Genomic DNA, 16594 nt, shown 5'->3' on the forward strand with positions numbered 1-16594 from the left:
CTCACCTCTCTCGGCTCTTGAGTGAGTCCCCTTCTTCGCCACTACGAACCCTACGGATAGAGAAGAAGCGTTGCGGATTCGACGGCAAATTGGCCTCCTTCCAGGCCGTCACCGGTCTCGAGGACTCCGATCTCTGCACCGAGATCATCTCCGCCCATAACTGGGATCTGGAGCTCGCCATCGCCTCTTTCACCTCGAATGACCCATCATCCTCCGCCCCCGGCCTCGCCTGGAGGATCGCTACCCTCCCCTTCTACGTCGTCTCCGGCGCCGTCGGCCTCGGCTTCTGGATCACGGTCGGGTTCTCTCCCGCACCGTCGGCCTCCTCGCCGCGCCACGCGGCGTCTAGTCCGTCCTCCTGATCCCCGTCTCAGCCTCCACGGTCGAGGCGGCGGACTTCGTCGCGGCCTTCGAGAGGGATTACCCTGCCTAAACCGCGCCTCGCTTCGCGGCGGAGGGGTTCATGGACGCCCTACTGCGCGCAAAGCGCGAATTCAAGTTGTTGATCGTGTACCCGCACTCCCCTGAGCACCCGGATGTGCCGGCCTTCTGTGGCGAACCCTGTTCTCGTCCCCGCTGTGGCTTGTCTAACTGAACATTTTGTGGTTTGGGGCGGGAGCATAAGGAGAGAGGAAGGATTCAAGATGAGTAATAGCCTCAAGGCCTCCTGCTTTCCCTTCTGCGCCATAGTCGTCGCCTCCGACAACCAAAGAATTTGATAAGATCCTTTAATGGATCTTTTCAAATAAATCTATTAACTTTATTTCCTTTTTAAAATAAGTTTTAGATTTTTTTTTTTTATTTTAGATAAGTTTTAATCTGACATTTTCTCATGAAAATATATTTTTATTTTATTTTTCTTTTACACCTTTTCTTTCGAAAAGGTAGTTTTATTTTATTTTTCTTTTTGAAAAGGTAGTTTAGGTCTCTATTTAAAGAGACATTATGTAACTTTGGAAGATAAGTAATTTCCCTTTTAATTAATCAATTTAGTTTGATTATTGGAGGTCGATCCTCTCGAAGCGATCATCCTATCCCCTTTTCCCTTTCTCTTTCGATTTTTTCACGTGATAGGCCCCCGGGTTCCTATCAACTTGGTATCAGAGCAGTTCACTTCATCTTCGCCTTATAGTATCTTGCAGCAACTTCAACAAGCGCATGGTCTTAACCCGACTTCAAGAGAAGAAAATTCAACATGATGACCGGAGGATCTCATCCTAACGCCAAATGGGCTTTGGAATTTGAAGCTAAGCACGAGACAAGGATGGATAAACTCGAAAAAACTATGGCATCGTTGGTCACGATAGTGCAAGAATTGAAGGATCGTTTAGAAGTAGATTCTAGCTCAAGCATACTAATCAAAAGGGGAAAAAATCAGCAGTCTCGACAACAACAATATGACCAAGGTGCAAACTCAAATGAAGATCGAGAGCACAACTATCCACGTATGAAGGTGGAATTTCCTCGCTGGGAGAACAACGATCCGATTGGATGGATTTCAAGGGCTGAAAAATATTTTCGCTTCCACAGCACATCGGACAATGCAAAGGTAGAACTAGCATCTATAAACCTCGAAGGTGATGCCATCCAATGGTATGACTGGCTTGAAGCATGCCATGGACCTTCAAAATGGGAGGAATTCAAAGAAGAACTCATCAATCGATTTGGTCCCTCCGGTTATGAGAATGTTGATGGAGAATTGGCCAAAATTCGACAAACTTCAACCGTACTAGAGTACCAAGGACGATTCGAGAGACTCTCTAATCAAACTCGTGATTGGTCAGAAAAGCAACTATTGGGCACTTTTATTGAAGGACTTCGCCTTGATATACGACAAGAAGTAAAAATGAATCAACCCCGCACCATGAAGGCTGCCTTATCCTTTGCACGACTACAAGAAGAGAAGATCAATGAAGAAGGAAGAAGAAATAACAAGGTAATTCGTGAAAACCCATCATATTATTCAACACCTCGTAGATTGACAAAAGAAGAGATCAAGGAAAGGATGGCAAAGGGATTATGCTGGCATTGCGATGAAAAGTGGCACCGTGGTCATCAATGCAAGCAAAAAAGGATACTGATGATTGAACCAATAGAGAACTCTGAGGAAGAAGATGATTTCCATGAAGATGAAACACAAGATAATATCAACGAAGTACAGTATGATTCTATGGCAATATCGGTTCATGCCTTAGAAGGACTACAAACTCTGCAAACGATGAAGGTAAAAGGATTCATTAAAAAACAACCAGTAATGATACTTATAGATTCAGGAAGCACCAACAATTTTCTAGACTCAACCTTGGCAAGCAGGCTTAAACAAAAAATAGAGCAAGCATCTACATTTGATGTTAAGGTGGCGGATGGAAGATCACTTACAAGTCCAGGAAAGTGCAATAGTATTAAAATTTTCTTACCCAATTATGAATTAATAACAGATCTCTTTCTTCTTCCCCTAGATGGATGTGATGTTGTACTTGGAGCACAATGGTTGAAAACATTAGGAGATATAATATGGAATTTCTCTCAACTAACAATGCGCTTCCAAGATCAAGGAAAAGAAGTTTGCATCAGAGGCAAGAAACAAGATACTATCACACCAATCAGTAGTTATCAGGCAGAGCAGTTATTAAAGAAAGATTGCTCTATTTTTCTCATGCAACTCTCTATCAAAAAAGATCCTAAAGCAAATGTTAGGCCTTATCGCTACCCTTACATACAGGAGGAAATTGAGAAGATTGTACAAGAGATGCTTCAGGCTGGTATCGTTTGCCCAAGTATAATTTCATATTCTTCTCTAGTACTGCTTGTACAAAAGAAAGACAAAAATTGGCGAATATGTATAGATTACTCGACACTCAATAAAATTATAATGAAAGACAAGTACCCCATCCCCATCATTGATGAACTACTTGATGAATTAGGAGGTTCCTCATTATTCTCAAAGTTGAATCTTCGCTCAGGCTTCCATCAGATAAGAATCCATCAGTCAAACATTTCAAAAACAACCTTTCAGACTCATGATGGTCATTATGAATTTTTAGTCATGCCTTTCGGTTTAATTAATGCACCTTCTACATTCCAAAGTTTGCTGAATGATATCTTCAGAGCTAAGTGCAGCTTTGGGACAACTGATGTGGAATACCTTGGCCATATTGTAAGCCAAAACGGAGTAGCTACTGATCCCTCAAAGGTGCTAGTTTCAAAGAGTATCAAGGCATTACGTGATGTTCTGGGTCTCACAGATGCATTTAGATGGTGTCTTGAAGCAAAAAAGATATTCCAGAATTTAAAGGAGGTTATGATGACAACACTAGTTCTTGCACTACCTAATAAGCAATTTGTTATTGAACCTGATGCATCCGAAGTTAGAATCGGAGCAGTACTTATGAATTATATGATACCATTCAAGAAAATGTTCCAGAATTTATTGCTAAACAACCTTGAGGACAAGGTTGTTTTGAAGGGCGGTGGAATGATAAGATCCTTTAATGGATCTTTTCAAATAAATCCATTAACTTTATTTCCTTTTTAAAATAAGTTTTAGACTTTTTCTTTTTTATTTTAGATAAGTTTTAATCTGACATTTTCTCATGAAAATGTATTTTTATTTTATTTTTCTTTTACACCTTTTCTTTCGAAAAGGTAGTTTTATTTTATTTTTCTTTTAGACCTTTTCTTTTTGAAAAGGTAGTTTAGGTCTCTATTTAAAGAGACGTTATGTAACTTTGGAAGATAAGTAATTTCCCTTTTAATTAATCAATTTCGTTTGATTATTGGAGGTCGATCCCCTCGAAGCGATCACCCTATCCCCTTTTCCCTTTCTCTTTCGATTTTTTCACGTGATAGGCCCCCGGGTTCCTATCAGAATTTCTCTCCATCAAGTACTATAATTCATTCTCTTGGACTTTATCTATGGATTTCAAGCAGATCGTCTAAGATTAGATTCTTGGTGTCATCAGAGAAGAAGCTTTTTACAATTGCTACCTGATTCTTGCCTTTTTGTTTGGAATGCTTTAAAGCAATTCACACATCTGAACGTTTAGGGCATTTATCATGCCCATGATCTTTGTATACTACTATACTCGCAATTTGTATTCTTATAAAAAGAAGTTTCCAGTTAACATTGCTGAAAGGAATTTAGTATATCTGAATATGACTAGAAATTCAATCTTGCATAGCATTTGATAGAGGGATAAGATCTATGCGACCGACACAAAACAATTTTGACTAACACTTCTGAAAAATTGTCACATATATTTATTTACATGTTGGAAATGCTATCTAGGTTAATGCATTAGAGTTATCTACTTTTCTGTGTTTACAGCATGCACTCTATTTCTAAGTCTCTTGTTGGATTTTTACTTGGCATAATGTAGATTATTTTGTGTCAGTAATCTGTATGCTATTTTCTTCTCCATGTACTTTTTAATGGTGTCAAATTCTTTTACATATTATGCAGATTGAAGGCCCTAAGACACCTAATGAAATGCTTACATTGCTTCAACGTGTAGTTGAAGAACGTGCTCCATCATTAATTGCTGCAAGACTAGAAGCTGAAGAGTGGTGAAACAATCATCGTTTACGGGAAGAGCAAGATGCTGCATATAGAGCAGCACTTGAGGCTGATCAAGTATGTTGTCTTTTTTTATTAAATTGATTGTTTTGGTTTATCGATGGCTTTATGAATCTGTGCTATTCTAACATTGGATGATGTACTACATTTATTACAAGTTCTATGTATTACAATGTCAACATTTAAAACCGACAACTTGTCACAAACCAGGCAAGAGAGCATCAACTGAAAGAAGAAGAGAGGTTAAAGAGAGGCTGAAGAAGCTGAAAGCGAATGTAAGAAAGAAGAAGTGGCCTTGGCAAGAGCAGCTCGCGAAGCTGCTGAAAAGGAAGCTGCTCTTGTTAGAAGGCAGCAAGAGAAAGCAATGTCATTGGGTGCTGAACCTGATAAGGGGCCTGAAGTTACACAAGTAAGTGTGACAAAACTCTTTATTTTCCGAATTTGAATACTCCAGAGGTCATACTCGTTGAAGCTGACTTTTGGAGATAATCTGTTAAGAAAAGACCATGGCAAGAGGCTCTTTCAAATTTAACAATGCTACTAGACTCTTTCCAGTAACTATCAAATGAAGTGTGTATTCTGATTTTTCTTCATAGCAATATTTTCGGATTACCAAAGGAAAAGGATATTTGCTTGGTGTGTTTGTAAAACTTCAAAACCTCTTCTGTGACAAAATAAATCTATTTGTACCTAAAACTTTATTCTTATGCCGCCAATCACTTCCACTTTCCATTGACACATAAGTTATCAGGACAAGTTGAAAAAAAAAATCTGATGTTTCTCATGCATTGAGTTTGGTGAGATGATTGGAAACTAGAGAAGCTGAAACTTGTAGAATAAACAAGAAATCATGATCTTTGCTAATTTGGGGCATACATTAATGGTGATTTTTGAACATGTTCATTATCAATTGAAACCAGCAGTTAAAAGTATTCTGATACATGTGATTTTTGACATCAGATTGCTAGATTTCAGAGGAAATATAATGAAGAGTTAGGTAAGTTATGATCGAAGTCGTTCTTATGCTGTTTATGAGACAAACTAAAGTTTATTTTTATATGGAATTTATGCATACTAAGTTGCATTTATTTTAGTGCTGAAGTCGAGCATCTAACTAGGTTATTAAAAATTATTTAAACATAATCTCTAGTGGCAAAACTGATGCATTTTTTGAGTATCAGAACTGATGCAGATATCGCTATCACTTTCAGGTACTTGTTCGATTCCCAACCGGAGAGCTCAGGGAAAGAAGGTTGCATAGTTCTGCAATGATCTACTCTCTATACGACTACCTTGATTCCTTGAGATGCTTGGAAGCAGAAAACTACACCCTAGCTTCAAACTTCCCTCGCGTAACCTACGGATCTGAAAGTATTTGTGGATGTTAAGAGAGGTTGGCATGCATCCACAGGCAAGCCTTTTCATCGAGATTGACTCAATCTCGACTCATGAGAAACGCAGTCAAGATCTCAGAACTTTTGCTCGAAGCAAAGAATACTAGGATAAAGGATTTCATGAACCTTGTTAGCTGAATTGAAGGTCGAATTCTCATGGCATGATCCAAATTTGCTGTTAGTAAAATAAGTTGAAGTACAAATTTAACTGCCCTCGCAAAGATAATTGTTGCCCATACAAAGCTCTTCATGTTTGTTGACAGAATGAACAAAGCATGATTTGAACACATCTAATTCCTTGTGGCAATTGTAATTTGCATTATAGGTGTCTTGCCTTGTTTTGTCCTTTTTGTGTGTACATCACATTTCAATTGCATTTATATGTTTCTTTGTATTTTTAATAATAGGTAGACAGACGGTCATCCTGAATACGTCTATGACACACACTCAAAAGTCAAGTGCATGTACTTTTGTTACACTTAACAGTTGTAGACGTCACGATTTCGATTTTCGAAAATAACCACATGTAAAGTAGGATAACATGGTGTGTAATAGAATTTTATCCGAAATTTTGTATCGAGGGGAGTTCTATGTGCGGGTTTTTTTTTTGTCATATACAAAATAAATCAAGCTTATGTTTTTGGGAGGGGCTATCGAGTTTTTGAGAGGGGCTATGGACCGGGAGAGATTTTCTAGTTGATATTTTTGTGGATTAGGAGATAGATCATATAAAATTATGGTTGGATATGATGACGATCTGATCATAATTGATTATGATTTTTTATTAGGTTCACCGTCTCCCTAGATTATAATTTGGATTTGGACGGATGGCTTGAGGTCGTCCGACGGCCACGCTAGCTCGACGACCAGCAACCTGGTCATTTGTCCACCATCAGCGATCTTCGGACGACCTCCAACCATTCGCCCCAATCTAAACTATAACTTAGAGGGGACGGTGAACCCAGGAAGGAATCACAATCAATTGTGACCAGATCATCATCATGATTTGATCATAATTCCTAATGGTCCATTCCTTGATCCAGAAAAATATGGACCAAGAGATTTGGTCCTGCTATGGGCACCCTTAATGTTCATTAAACAAATCATATTTTTTTCTCTCAAAAATATCCTTAGGTGAAAAAGTCTAAAACAATCTTTTTATAATCTAGACCTTTTTTTTTATAAAATTTATAAAATACCTTCCTTTCCCTTCTCTTTTTTTCTCATTTTTCTCTCTATGACCTAATATCATCCTAAATATAAAAATTATAGTAATAAATCAATAATAGACCATGAAAATGCAATTTCGACGAACAATATAAGTTTCTTTTTCTTTTTGTACAGTATGATTATATATTTTATTCTCACAATTTAAACTATAGTAGCCTAAAAGTGATTCAAGCGCGTAGTGTTCGGTTATATCAAGCCAAGCACTTTAAACAACGTTCAACTATTAGAAATCGAATATAACGAAATATTGATCAACTATCATCTCATCTCCACGAGTATATTGTTGACATCAAAGATGTGGCGGCAGATGATCACTAGGGTTTTCGTTCTACTGCTGACCTACTTGTTAGGATCGACGGTCGAGGCTAGAGAGGGGGGTGTGAAGAGCCGACCCCAAATTCGCGTTTCTTCCTACAATTTTAGTTAGCGCAGCGGAAATACGATGTAGAAATGAAACAAAGAATAGCAAACCTTAAACTCGACGATGTAACGAGGTTCGGAGATGAAACTCCTACTCCTCGGCGTGTCCGTAAGGTGGATGAAGCCTATCAATCCGTCGGTAGATGAGACCCCGGATAACCGGCTAATATGAACTCCTTCTGGGTGGAGAAACCTCGCTACAATCCCTTTTGCAACAGCAATAAAGGAGTACAAGAAATAAAACAAGAAACAATGGATAATCTGAATATAACTACACTCTACCAAGTTTGCTTGCCTTCTTCTCGTCGACTGGAGTCCGTTGATGAAGCAGCAACTTCACGGATGATGCCAGCAGCAGCTGATCAACTAGTCGAGAGAAGCTCACACGAAGCTTCAGCGAAGAGGAGCTCAGCAAAGCTCAAATCGCAGTCAGAAGGAAGAAGAAGAAGCACTGTAGCAGCCAGAGCACTGAGCCCTTCCCTGTAGAAACCTTCTTATATGAACCTGCGAAGAAGACAAAGAAGACACAGATGCGAAGAAGACAAAGAAGACACAGAGAGAAATCTAGCCGTTGTGTCTCAACGGCTAGACCTGGACCGATCAGGCTCCACCCTGATCGGTCCAGACCTTCTCTGATCGGTCTTGGGGACCGATCAGGACCTATGCTGATCGGTCCCCAGACCGATCAGCACGCTTCACAGAGAGTTGCCGAACTCTCTGATCGGTTTGTGGACCGATCAGGACTCAGGTGGATCGGTCCACAGACCGATGCCCCTCTTTCTTCTCCCGATCTTCTTCGCTTCTGTATGATTACTGATCGGTCACCAGACCGATCGGGAAACTTAGAAACACATTGTTTATTCTTGATCGGTCACCGGACCGATCGACCAATATCAATTGGATCGGTCACCGGACCGATCCGGTTTAAACTCCGGCCCTAAACCCTACGACCACGAGCGAGCTCAGAGCCCTCTCGGACCTAGTCAGGAGAGCGAGCTACCGAGCCCTCTCCGACTTCCCATGTCCGGTCCAGAACTACCGGGCCCTCTCCGACTTCCCATGTCCGGTCCGAGAGCGAGCTACGAGCCCTCTCGGCCTAGTGCGGAGAGCGAGCTCGAGCCTCTCCGACTTCATCCGGTCCGGAGAACGAGCGAGCCCTCTCTGACCTAGTCCGGAGAACGAGCTACCGAGCCCTCTCCGACTTCGTCTGGTCCAGAGAACGAGCTACCGAGCCCTCTCTGACATAGTCCGAAGAACGAGCTACCGAGCCCTCTCCGACTTCGTCCGGTCCAGAGAACGAGCTACCGAGCCCTCTCTGACCTAGTCCAGAGAAAGAGCTACCGAGCCCTCTCCGACTTCCCATGCCAAGCTTCCATACTTGGACTTCTCCCGTGCCAAGCTCCCTGCTTGGACTTTTCCGTGCCAAGTCTCCATACTTGGACTTTTCCCGTGCCAAGTCTCTATAATTGGACTTTTCCCGTGCCAAACTCCCTGCTTGGACTTTTCCATGCCAAGTCTCCATGCTTGGACTTTTTCGAATCAAGTCAACTCAAGTCGGGTCAACCAGGTCAACCTTGACCGAAGGTTGCACCCACAATCTCCCAAGTTTGTATTCTTGTCAAACATCACGATACAACTTTTCTATTTTCGTCAAACATCAAAATACAACTCTAGTTAGGTCAACTCGAGTCGGGTCAACCAGGTCAACCTTGACCTAAGGTTGCACCAACAATCTCCCCCTTTTTGATGTTTGACAAAAACCATAATCAAGTTAAGTTAACCCGATAACCTAACTTGGGTTTTCAATAGTTCTCCAATCAATGTTCTTCCCTGAACATTCTCCCCAAACTCCAATGTTCTTCTTTGAACATTCTCTAAACATTCTCCCCCTTTTTGACACACATCAAAAAGAGTGAATCAAGGTCAAAAGTTTCTTCCTAATGAAAGTCCCATACTGTTTATTGAAACCCTTAATTTCCCCCTTGAAACCAAACACAACAATCAACATAGTGATAATCCTCATATCACTAATTAAAAACTCAGAAATCGAGTAAAAACTCCCCCTAAAAGTCAACTCCCGCTTGACAAATAGGTAAAACTCCCCCTAAAGGTCAACTCCCCCTTGACCATTGCACCAACAATGTCTTAGAGAGTTTTAACCCTTTAGAAATCATCAATCTAATCAGCTGAAATTTCAGAAATTTCAGACAGCACATTTCAGAAATTTCAGACAGAATTTGGCATGCCCGATCGGTCACCAGACCGATCAGGAGCTCCCTGGATCGGTCTAGTGACCGATCCAGCATCCCCTGGACCGATCAGGGAACCTCCTGATCGGTCACACATGTCTATTTCTGATTTCTGAATTTCTTCCTCCCGAAATTCAGAAACCCCTACAAAATTACAGAAAATTCCAAAAATTATAAAATTTTGAGGATACATTCCTCATAACATATACTATCATGGAAAAATAGTTTTCTATGAAAATAACTTCCATTTTCAAATCTTGATACAAAGTTTAAAAAACTTTGAAATAGTTCAAGTTTATCTTAACTTTGTATCAACTTGCTCAATGATGAATGCTATCACTAGAAAAGCTTCATCAAGGTTTTTCAAATCAATTTTGAAATGATTTTAAACCATTCAATTTAGGACCACAATCTTAGGGCTAAATGTACATGACTTGTACACAAGCTTTCCCTATGATCCTCCATTTTGAATTAGGCTCATCTAGGTACAAGAACTATGCACCTTGATCCTAACTCATAATCCTAATATCTCACACACATCTAAGGTGTATCAAACACATCCAAGTCAATTTTGATGTGAGATATGGTTTAGGTCATCTTAATCTAAGTTCTCATGCATTTTCTAAACAACAATTTGATTTCCATGTCAAATTGAGTTTTTATCCTTAAATCAATTTAATTGATCATAAATGCAAGAGATGATGACATGGCATAAAATAATATCATAAGTGGAAACATGTGCCAATGTCATGATGTCATGGCATAAAGCATGAAACTTAAATAAGGCATGACATATAACTAACCTAAGCATTATCATGGCATTTCAAATGATAGTAAATTAGATATGATGTCATGACATGGCATATGGCAAACAATATATGGCAAATAACATATAAAGGTATAGAAAATACCTAATTCTAGCTTTAGTTGTCATTTTTGATAATTTTGATCATTTTGCCATAAATTCTATATTCCTAAGTGTAATAGACCTAAAATCATATACTAAAGATTTTTAGATCACTATGTGCCAATTAGATTGACCCTAGAGAATTCCTCGATTATGGTTGGCACATGCTAATCACCTTAGGAAAAATTTCTTAATTTCATTTTCAAGGCTTGATTACACCTTGAAACTTCCTAAAATACCACCTTTTGCCATGATTATGTTAACTACCTATCCAAATAAGGTGGGCACACCCTAAACCATCTAGCGTGATGAAATCACGCTCCTAGGAACCCAAAACTTATTTGTGTTAGGAACAAAAGTAGCTAGAGGGGGGGTGAATAGCTCGTCGCGCTCGCTCGGTGCTCGACGTTGCTTGTTCCTTCAAAGATGTGCAGCGGAAAATACAGAAACAAACACACAACGCTAACACGGTTGGTTTTACTTGGTATCCACCTCACAAGAGGTGACTAATCCAAGGATCCACACCAACACACACACCCTCCACTAAATAAAACTCTCCTTTATGGTAACTACCAAGGGCGGAGAAGCCCTACAAGACTCAATACAAGAAGAGAGGGAAAGGATACAAGAAATACAAGCTTACAAGCTTACAATGAGTACAAAACCCTAACCCTAGCTTCTCTTCTTGGCTTTGATCCGCCTCTTGACTTGGAGGGCTTCCAAGATCCTTCAAGAACTGGCGATCTGAGCGCTGTGGAGGAGTTGGCGAGAGCTCTGGAGTGAATCGGAGAAGCAATCCCGCAGCCATCGAACGCCTGCAGCTATAAACGATGTCAACGGTCGGATCCCGATCAATTCGAATGTTCCCAATCGATCGGGGAGGCTTTGGATCGATCCACGGATCGATCGGCTATTCTGTGCCGAAAGCGCTGGATCGATCCACGGATCGATCCGGCGCTTATCGCGCGCGACTGCGTCCCAATCGATCCAGCGATCGATTGGGACCTCTGAATCGATCACGGATCGATCTGATCCTCGATTGATTGGAATGTGCGGATCGATCCATTGATCGATCCGAGTCTGATCGATGCTGAGATTCCATTTTGTCCAAAACCGGGTCCCAAACCTCCCAAACCAACATCCGGTCAACCTTGACTGTTGGTATGTCATGCCTAGCATCTAGTCACTCCCTTGACTGCTAGGACTCCCTTACCAAGTGTCCGGTCAATCCTTTGACCCACTTGGACTTTTCCCTGTGCAAGTATCCGGTCAATCCTTTGACCTACTTGGACTTTTCTTTCATGCCAAGTATCCGATCAATCCTTTGACCTACTTGGACTTCGCACCGGATGTCCGATCATCCTTGATCCATCTGGATTTTCCTGCCCGGCTTCACTCACGGGACTTTCACCTAGCTTCACTCACTAGGGTTTTCCATCGCCTAGCTTCACTCACTAGGACTTTCACGCTCACCAGGATTTCCATCCGCCTAGCTTCACTCACTAGGACTTTCACCCCTGGCTTCACGACTTTCCATCGCCTAGCTTCACTCACTAGGACTTCCCTGGCTTCACTCACGGGACTTTTCTTACCTGGCTTCACTCACGGGACTTTTCTTACCTGGCTTCACTCACGGGACTTTCATGCCTAGCTTCACTCACTAGGTCTTTCATTTTGCCTAACATCCCAGTTAGGACTTCCCAGTCAAGTATCCGGTCAACCTTGACCTACTTGACTCTTCTTCAATCAATATCTTATTGTCAAACATCTAAACCCAAACCAAGACTCAGCTTGGTTACCCAGGTCAACCTTGACCTGAGGGATATTACACCAACAATCTCCCCCTTTTTGATGTTTGACAATACCACAATAACACTTACAATCCCATATGTAAGTTAGGTTGATCCCATAGCCTCCTTCTTCATGCCACTAGGTAATGAAAGCATAAATTAAGCTCTTCATTCTCCCCCTAAGAGGGCAAACTCCCTCTAGGTAATGAAAGCCTAACTTACTCCCTTTCATGAGTCCTTTCATTCTCCCCCTATGACCTTCCCATAGGTAATGAAGGCCTAAGCTTAACCATACATTCTCCCCCTATTGGCACACATCAACCCATCGTTGGACACACATCAACCTATGCTCCAATTCTGGGCACACTTCAACAAATCCATTTGTTGAAGACTCTCCCCCTGAAGAGTTGCTCATCGTTGTTCACAACCTCACTCGTTGTTCACAACCTCACTCGTTGTGATCAACACGATAATGAAGGTCCCATACCCTTCATTTATCCTTAACTTCTCCCTCAATGTAGACAACTACCCAACCTTGAGCATTATCTACTACTTGAGTGTCCACTTGAAATAATGAGGATATCCACTCCCCATTTCTCCCCATTTCAAGTTTAAATGCTCAACCTTGAGCAAGTTCACAACAGAAGGTTAACCACCTTCCAAGGTTCATAAAAAATGATTTTCATGTCTTTAAAGAGTCCCTCCCCCTAAAGACATGGTGGTAACTTCTGTCATTGCACCAACAATGACTTGGAATCCCTAAAACATTAGGAAACCCAAATTTTGAAGTTTTGAGGTTCAAATATTCAAAATTTGAAACAACCTCAATCTAAACTTCTACTTAGTCTTCGTTAACCAATCCATCCTTGTTTTCAACATGAAAACACCCTTTGTATGTATACAAATGTATTTAAGGGGTTTGGAATGGTTACCTAGACTCAAAGAGGTTCAAAGATGCTGAAATCAGGCCTTCCCACCAAAATCGGCAACTTGGATCGATTGGAGTTGGGTTCAATCGATTGAACCTTCTGAATCGATCCGATCAATTCAGACTCCTGGATCGATCGGCTGATCGATCCATCGAGCTTCTGCTCGCGGAATTGCCGTTTGAATCGATCCATGGATCGATTCAGAACTCAATCGATCCATGGATCGATCGAGACTCGATAGTTGCTGAAATTCCATTTCGTCAACTTGAACCCCTAGAAAATTCTACAAAAATCTAAAAATTATGAAATTTCGTGTAGACATTATTTAGGACATACTTAATCATGGAAAAATAGTTTTCTATGAAAATACATCATATTTTCAAAGATTGACACAAACTTGAAAACTTACAAAAACTTTAGTGTTTTTCTTCAAGTTTGTGTCTAACTATTCAATGGTGATTACTATCAAAAGATAGCCTTCACCAAGGTTTTCCAAAAACTTTTTAAAAACATTTTCAAAACCAATATCCCATCATGTTCCTTGGGCTTAATGCACATGACTTGTACATTAGCTTTCCCAATGATGGGAAAACACATAACTATGTGTTTTGATGAACCTAAAACTAAAAAAATGCACTAAATCAACATCTTGAGCTTTGTTCATCATCCTAACATCTCACTAGTATATAATATGCACTAAAACACATACAAGTCACCTTATAGTCTTTGTGAGATGTAGATTTTGGTTTTTGCCCTAATCTAGGGATCATGCATATTTATCTAGGCATTTTAGAAATATTAGACATCCACCTAGGATGTCACTTGTCAATAAGTGTCGTTAAATGCCATTTGTCCTTAATTACAAGGAATTAAACTTAATGCATGATTATGTTATGGCATACATCAAAAGAAAATAATTTTCAAAAGAAAATATCCTATTGCTACATGATGTATGAATGTCATGACATGGTATTTTTGGATTTTTCTTAATAAAACATGAATACAAAAATAGACATGATGTCATGGCATGTGATAGACAAACAATCATGACAAAATTTAGCATTAATAAAATATACCTAGATTAACTATCTAAGTATTCTTAAAGTCTTAGCTAAACTTACAACTTAAACCTAGATTGCCCTAAAGTGCTTCAAGAGAATGCCAAAACCTAAATTGGCATTTCTAATTTCCTTGATTTAATGTATGCCAATTGAAAATAAACATGTCCTCCAATGTTGGCATATTCCATTTTTCCACAAGAGTAGCACTTTTAAATTAAGGCCCGGATTGCCTTAAATTGCCTAAGAACATACCAAAATCCCAACTTGATAGTTCTTAAGGTTTTCCAAATTTGTGCCATTTAAGATAAAATCAACTTTCCACCATTAGGCACGTTTTACTCTTTCAAGGAGTAAACAATAGGTCCATTTCATTTTCAAAGGTTAACTAAAACCTTGAAAATGCTCCTTGAGTGTCAATTTCCTCAAAGTTGGGTTAACTACCCTTCTAATCGGAGTTGACACTCTCTAACCCATCTATGGGGTAGAGAAGATGCTCCTAGGAACCCAACACCTATTGGTGCTCCTTGGATGCTCTAGGTACTCACTAGGGATAACTTCCCTAGATACCTTCCTAGTGACCTTGTTGGGCTTCTTAGAAGCCTTGGTCACACTTTCTAGGTCAACTCTAGGGATAGCCTCCCTTGTAACCTTGTTCGTGACTTTCTTAGACTTCTTAGAAGTCTTAGTCACTTTGGTTGCAAAGATACTTCTAGGGATATCTTCCCTTGTATCCTTGACTTGACCTCTAGACTTAGGGTTCGTTCCATAACTATATGGAACCCTATGATAACTAGGCACATCCTTCTTAGCTTTTGGTTTGTATCCCAAACCTTTATGGCCATTGGATGGCTTTGATTTTCCTAAACCTAAGTTATGCTCACTTTGCCCTAATAGGATATTTTCCATCATTTTTAGGGTCTTCTCCATTTTATCAAGTCTTGACCTCAAGACTTGATTTTCTCTCACTAAGTCCTTAGTATTTGATCCATGAGCATTTTTGTTTCTAGGCTTGTATCTTAAATCCTTAGAGTTTTCGCCTAGATTTTTACCTACAATCCTAACCTTAGGTGTAGTAGTTTTAGCATGAAAAGCTATATGTTTTTCTTTAACGCTATCATGCTTTCTATTTTCATGGTAAATAGCATTAAAATGATAAAAATTTGACCTAGCATGCTTTTTACCATTTTGCAAGGGAATAGGCTCAACGAAAGTTACCTTCCTTTTTACCTTGGAGGCTCCCCCTTGACTAGTGCCTCCTTGAGCCTTGACTATCTTCTTCCCCTTGGGGCATTGACTTCGGTAATGCCCTTTTTGTTGACACAAGAAGCACACAATGTGCTCCTTGCTCTTATTTGTTCTGGGGATGGTCTCCTTGGGCTTCTCCTTGCCCTTTTGTGCCACTTGGCCCTTCTTCTTGGCCAAGTTGGGACACTTGCTCTTATAGTGCCCATGTTCCCTACACTCAAAACATATTATATGATTTTTATTTTTAATTGAAACATTTTTACCTTCTTGTATAGGGATGGCACTTGCTCCTCCATTTGATATTTCTTGAATTTCGGAGGTGGCACAATCTTCTTCTTCTTCACTTGACCCGGATGTAGAAGCTTCTCCTTCTTCTTGATCCGGCGTCACCAAGAATTGCTCCCCCTCAATCCTAGAGGTGGAGGCTTCATCATTTTGAACGTGAAACAAGGAGTATGCTCCCTCTTTGTTCCCTTCGGTGCATTCCCTTGAGGATGAAGCTTCTTGGATTTCCTCTTCTTCGGAGGTTGAGCATCTCTCAACCTCGGAGTCCTCCTCTTGGTCTTGATCCAATGAGTCGCCCTCTTTGGATTCTCCTTGATTTGATACAGTGGAGGGGATCTCATGAATTCTTGCCAATTTGCTCCAAAGCTCCTTGCCATCTTCAAACTCTCCAATTTGTTCCAAGATGTTGCTTGGCAATAAATTGACCAAAAGCTTGGTCACTTTGTCATTGGCCTCACATCTTTGGATTTGGTCTTTGCTCCACTTGCTCCTTTTGAGTACTTTGCCC

The 16594-nt window shown here is 40.3% G+C and overlaps 1 pseudogene; it reads left to right on the forward strand.

The window, feature by feature from the left end:
- The first annotated feature begins 20 nt into the window (after positions 1 to 20).
- Positions 21 to 6166, forward strand: LOC122043758 (annotated as a pseudogene).
- The last annotated feature ends 10428 nt before the right edge of the window (positions 6167 to 16594 follow it).

The sequence above is a fragment of the Zingiber officinale genome, chromosome 2A (assembly GCF_018446385.1).
Source record: "Zingiber officinale cultivar Zhangliang chromosome 2A, Zo_v1.1, whole genome shotgun sequence".
Lineage (NCBI taxonomy): Eukaryota > Viridiplantae > Streptophyta > Magnoliopsida > Zingiberales > Zingiberaceae > Zingiber > Zingiber officinale.